At 37.2% G+C, this 6,807-nt stretch overlaps 1 protein-coding gene across 1 annotated transcript in view; it reads right to left on the bottom strand.

Annotated features, from left to right (window-relative positions):
- Nucleotides 1-6,807, bottom strand: part of numa1 (nuclear mitotic apparatus protein 1) — a gene marked incomplete in the record, with an annotated part of 28,868 nt that overhangs the window by 16,115 nt on the left and 5,946 nt on the right.

Raw genomic sequence — 6,807 nt, 5'->3', positions numbered from 1 at the left:
CACACTGCACCAATGAAAAAATACCTTTATTTTGAAAGTTGTGTTTGAATTAGGCCCACCCACCCGTTTTTTTTTTGTCAGTGCCAAATATACTTCCGGATGGACCCTTTAAATAGAACCTGTGGTCTTGCGTGTACTCTGATGCTCAAACAGGTTAATACACCATCACCAGGGTGCTACTCACATTGTACTACATGCTGAGGAAGATGCACGCAGCTGGGTGGACTTTTGTTTTCTGTCTGTGCTTCAACTGTGAGTCTTCAATTGGTAAGTGACTCTGTGGAAGTCTAAAAAGCATGAAACTACTCTAATCAATTAAAAAAAAATAATATCAAAATGCGGATTGAAATATTTTGGCTGAATATTTGGACTTCTGACCCAGTGGATGGTTCAGAAAAATATTTTTAATCAGATTTAAGATATATTAATTAAACTAATCAACTAAAATTCATGAGGTTGATTTTTTTTGCATTTATTATTTATAATTGCATTTATTAAAGGAAATGTGAATTTCATATGCAAAAGTATTTAGAAAGGAAGTCTAACTCACAGTTTACCATCCAACTGATAAAAGGCAATCAAACCTAAATCCAACAGTCACGAAACCTAAAGGAAATCCAAAGGAAACTTCTGTGATATGTTTTACTGAAACGTAACCAGAGATCTTTCTTGTAAAATACAATGTTTGTGTCTTTAAAATACCTTTTAAATACCTACTACTTGCTTTGACACTTTCTTGTTTAATGCACTGAAACAGACATATGTATAATTGTACTTTAGGTCTTTAATTACCTAGATATGATTGTTATACTGTTTAAATATGTTTAAAACTTTATTTTTATCACTGTGTAGCTGGGTTGTAAAGATTGTTAGAGTCAAGGTCTGTGCAGGCAGACCATGATGAGTGGAAAGTAATGGACCCAAATGCAGATTAACAAAACGTGGAAATGAAATTGGATTATAACAAAAGTTGCGCCTTTTATTGAGGCCAGAAAACAGAACATGAACCAAACACTCCTGCTTCTTCTTCCCTGTCATAATTATTCACTTTTATTGAAGAAATGAACACGTCATGAGCTCTGAATACCTGCAGTATGGAGGGGTAAGAGGTTGTTCTGTTGGCTCTTTGATTATCTGACCATGAGATGAGTAACCTAAACTTTCTCTTTTGTTTCATTTTTCCCTTTATGATGAAGACTCCTGTGAACATTTAGGAGAAATCGGTGAAGAGCACAGACTGAAGGTTCCACTTGGTTCATCTGTGCTTCTACCATGCAACATTCAAACAAGCAAGTTCAAATGGGTGACGTGGAACTACAGTGGCTCAGGGCAATTGCTCAATCTCTCATCAAAAGGGCACGTTACATTCCTGGACCCCAGAAATGGCCGAGTGAAAGTCTTTCCAAACCAGGGCTCAGAGGGGAACTACTCTATCAGAATTGATGATCTTGAAAAGGCTGACATAGGATTTTACCACTGTATACAGGAGGAGGGAAAATGTGTTCTAGTGGTGCTGGATGAAATGGGTAAGTCGATTTTTATTTGTAGATTTTAAATTAATTTAATTTTGAGCTGTAGAGTTTCTTCATTTTGAATAACAAATCTCAAAGCCTGACAGGCAAAAGGACAAATCAATAATCTATTACAATGATGTACTCTGATACATATCTAGTAAAACAGCTGCTCTTCATGCAGGTACACAAAGAATCCCGTGGCTGGTGATTTACATCTCCGCTGGTGTGACTGCTCTATTTGTGGTGGGTGTTGGTGGCCACTATGGCTACCAAAAATGCAAAGGTGAGAACTTGCTGTGTCTGACTGGATTGTCAAGTGATTGTTTTGGAGGGTGGATTGGTCACAGAACCATTGTACCAGACAAAAAATAATTAAACTGCCAAACTGCAAGATAGCCCATGTTTATAGTCCTGTAGAATTTGTATCACAGAGGAAAAAAAATATTTTTTTAATTAACCTATTTTTTAGTTTAAAAAAAAAAAGTTGTTTCAAACCGTAATAAATTAGCTAAGGATTCCAAAATAAATAATCTGTTGTCGGACAGCATAATGCTAAGAGCACTTTTAACACAAACAAATAAAACAATAAATGTCAGACTACTGGAATAACAAATGTGAAATCTAAAATAAAATGTATTGTTTGTTTTCGTACAGGAGAAAACAGGTGAGAGGCCACAGAATCTTCCTTCTATAATTAATCCTCAGAAGAGGGGAAAAGAGAAAAAGAAGAGCAAAAATGAAAACAGTGAAAAGTTACTAAATTACAAAATTCTATAAATAAAATTATTCATGAACTAACTGCAATTAATGACATCTAAGGTTGCAAAGCCATTTCTAAAGCTTCAGGATTTCAGAGAACCACAGTGAAAGCCATTATCCACAGACGGAGAAAAAAGTGGTGAGCCTTCCCAGGAGTGACCACCTAACAAGAAGACTCCAAGATCACATTGACCTCATCTAGGAAGTGAAAAAGAAAACAGAACATCATCTCATGAACTGCAGGCCTCACTTGTCTCAGTTAATGTCAGAGGTCATGATTCAATAATAAGAGATATTGCTCCTTATCACAACTGTTTGGTTTGATTGAAAGTTTTGCTGCTGCCGCACAACCAGTTATTAGGTTTAGGAAGCAATTACTTTTTTCACACAGGGCCAGTTAGGTTTGGATCATTTTTTTCCTTTAATAAATGAAATCATCATTTAACGACTACATTTTATACTTACTCAGGCTACCTTTTTGTGATATTGAAGTGTTTGATCTGAAACAGTTTGACAAACATTCAAAAAGAAAAAGAAATCAAGAAGAGGGAAAAACACTTCTTCACAGCACTGGATGTATATATGCTGATTTTTTTTTTTTTTTTTTTTTTTGACACAACCCACTGTGGCTTATGGTTCTAATTTAAACTCTTACAGAAACCTGACATTTATGCAGTGTGTGCATCCACGTGTAAATTGCATTGGCTTCTAAAAGAGAAGGTTTGCTTATCTGTTGTTTACTAAAATATAGAAAGTGACAGCAACCACCAAATAAAGCAAGCAAAGAAAAGAAATATGCAAGTTATATATATTTCAAACATATTAACTTTACTTGACACATGATTATACACTCAATATGCATGTTTTTTTTTTGCAACGGATTATCCAGAACAAAGTTTACTGGGTTCTGTCAAGATCCTTCAAAAAAGGAAAAATAAGTTTTGTACACACATATTTGCAAACCATCTATCAGTTTCTTAATTTGTAGGGGAAGCTGACATATACCAGAAGAGTTTAATCTGAGACATTCCTTAGCTGCTGCTTTTAACCGTGTTGAATTACCATATTTTCCCCAAATAATTTCCCCCAGGGATTAATAAAGTATTCTGATTCTGATTCTGATTCTGATTCTCGCTCCTTTTTCTCATTGCTCTCCTATTACTATGAAATATTTAGAAAAAAGTGAGAACTGTATAAGTCAGCTGGGTACATTAAAGTTGCAGGTGATGTTTCTGTGTGTGAGTTTCAGCAGCTTCGTGCAAACCACCAGTTTTTATTTATACACTGTTTTTTACCATAATGAGGACAGTGGTTTCCATTCTCTTGGCCCTGAAGCATTAGTGCTAGCAACAACCACCGTCTGCGACCGAGAGGGCTTCTTACTAGCTGTTGCTGTAAAAAAAACTCTGTTAAAGGTGGAGCTGCTAACATGTGACTTAATTTGACACATTTTGCCTTGATTACTATTTACTATTTCTTTTTCTCTGTCAGCTTTTTAGGTCTCTCTTGTTTTGCTTTTGTTGGTTCATTTTTATCAACCACTACCTTCCCAGTGTGCACAGACATGCAGGGAAGGGGAAGTGCTGATTGTTTTAAGAGATTAGATTGGGCAATCCATTGTCAGTAATGAAAATGAACCAATAGTGCTTGTAGGGCCAGTGGGCAGTGGCCCAGAAGCTGACTTGTAGCCCGTATAAGTATATTGACTTATACTAGATGGTATGCCAGATTACCACTCCAGCCATGGGTGTAAAGTTTTAAGTAAATAGTAAATAAAATGTTATTTATGTAGCACCTTTCTAGACAGAATCAAGTGCGACACATAAGATAACAATTCATAAAAGGTAAAACAGACAATATAATACAGGCAAAAATTAACCAAAAGCAATTTTAAAAAGGAGAGTCACCTCTTTGGTTCCATTACCTTTGAATCATTTGCTCTAATTATCAGCTCCACATCAGCGTCAGAATTTCCACAGAGTTTAAGTGTGGCCAAGAATGTAATTCTTTCTGTCGTGGGATGTTATCATGAGTCACTGGCATCCTACAGTTCAGACAATTCCTTATAAGTGTTGCTGTTAAGTGGGGGGTGGCCTCCAATTTATAATTGTCTTCACACAGTATAGAAGATACTTTAATTTGCTTCGCTTTGTTTTTATTTGAGTTGCAGCTCTAGAATTAACAATAGCAAATTGCAAACACCTGATGGAAATCAGACACCTACATTGATGATCTCGTTGGGCAGCTTTATAAGGAAGCAGCAGTGAATACGTGGGATCATTACCCTAACAGCAGTCACTAAGGGTCATCGCTTCCATAGAAGTTGTGAAGTAGAAGATTTATGAGTAAAACCAGTTTGTCCCTGTGCACTGGATTGGGAATTTAAAAGACATCCAGTGGTGAGCTGATGTGGTTGTGATTTCTGGGAGAAGGTTGTCATTGGAGAAGGGAGCCAGAGATCGACAGACGGATTGGTGCTGCACCGCTCCGTCGTGGTGAAGAGGGAGCTGAGTGTAAAAGCGTAGCTCTCAATTTACCGGTTGATCTACGTCCCTACCCTCACCTGGGCTTCTCTGCTTAGACTGCTGCCCACGCGACCCGGCCCCGGATAAAGCAGAAGAAGATGGATTGATGGTTGCCATTGTCTGAATTAAGTTTTGAGGAGACTGGCCCTTCCTGCTGTTCAGACCATTTTGAAACTGTGTTTCAGTCTTATTCATTTTCATGATGTTCATTCATTTCATTCATTAAAATTGCTTTGATCAACATTTGGCTGTATAGGCAAAGGCATGCTTATGAAGACCCAAGACTGTAACGACAAGCTGACAAACATGTTTTAACAACAACTATGGAAATGCTGTCATTTGGTCCAACATCATCATTACCCGCATTTATAGTTGGCAACCTTATTATCATAACATCCATTGTTATCACTATCATGATTATCATAGGCTTTGTACTGGTTTTTGACATCAAATAGCCACTTTCCTATTTTGCGCAATATCTCTTTATTACTGTGCATTTGAGTTTCAAATGCACATTTGTCAGGGACACTTTTTAACTTGATAGATAAAGTTTATACGAAAGTCACTCTGGCAAAAACTGATTGCAGCTTCCATCTTGTCACAGGAATGTTGTTTGTGGCTCATGATGACTCGTTATCATTCATGCATTTGACATATGTTTCGCATATTATGGGCCAACAAATCATTTACAGCAGTTTAAATACTGGAATTCACTTTCTGGCACAACACCTGTTGTATAGAGATTTTGAAACAGTGTAAAACACATCTTCACAGTGACACCTGCTGGCCAATTTGGCAATCGGCACATCTTTAAAAAAAAATTCCTACACAGATTTACATAAAGTCTGTGTAAAGGTACAAGATGAAAACAAAAACTAGCAAGTCTCTGGGACGACTTTACCAAAGGGACAAAGGGTATCTATATCGCTCTTATAATTTTGAAAGGAGCTTTTCAAAAGGTGTTGATTGTTATACTCTTTGTAATGAAGGTTAAGGTGTCAAAAAATAAAAAATTAGGGAGAGCGAGCAGCATGATGGGTTGGGGAGAACACACATCACGTGGGGAACACGGGAACAGAAATGGGAGACACGATATGGACATGATGCGACATGACAGACTCAAATAGGAAACAGGGAGTGACATATATGCAAAAAAAACATGGAAACAGAAATATAATTAAACATAGAAGCAAAACCAGGACTAAACTCAATACTAAATGACAGAAAACTAAAACATTAACACAAAGAAATCACAAAACAGCATAAACTCAAAATGCCGGGTCAGCTGACCCAGAACAATGACATAAGAAGAGAAACTTTTTGACAGATCCACCTCATGTTGTGTAGCCTTCTGAATTTTATACTTATTGGGCTACATGCTTGTTTATTACATATATAGTACACAGAATCAACATTCACATTTTTTAACTGAAGTGTTTAATTATTTGAGCTAAAGTCAATAAGAAAGTTACAAACTTTCCATATATGAAGCGTGTATAGCCTACTTGCTGCATTTATTGTATTTTAACCATACATATCACATAACACTTAACACCTGGATTTGTAAAGAAATGCCTCTGATTTTGCCACCCCATCTGTTTCCCATGCCACTCTAAGCCTCGGGTACGCACAGAATGTTTTTGTTCGTTGTGTGGTTGAACTTAGCGCGGTTCTAAGCTTCGTTTCTATTGGTCACTTGGGTCGCTATTGCGCGGCGCAAGCATTAAAAAAGAATGGGTTTCGGAGCGCAGCGCTGCGCATGCCGCGTCCCACGTGAAAGGGCCTTAAGAAGAAATCTGAAGTAAGGAGGCGGTCCAAACCCAAACTTCGTAGCTTTGTTGTCTAAAGACGTACCATCACCAGCGGGATGATTTTATATAACGAGATGCAGATGAAGATGCACGCTGGAAGGTGGATTTTTCTTTTCGCCCTGTGGGTCGTCTGTGTGTCTTCAAATGGTAAGTGCTTCTGTGAAAAGTGTAAAAAAAAAAAAAAAAAAGAAGAAGAAG

Source organism: Haplochromis burtoni, unplaced genomic scaffold (genome assembly GCF_018398535.1).
Source record: "Haplochromis burtoni strain Fernald_Lab_line unplaced genomic scaffold, NCSU_Asbu1 Contig_88, whole genome shotgun sequence".
NCBI lineage: Eukaryota > Metazoa > Chordata > Actinopteri > Cichliformes > Cichlidae > Haplochromis > Haplochromis burtoni.
This window is presented reverse-complemented; position numbering and strand designations above follow the sequence as displayed.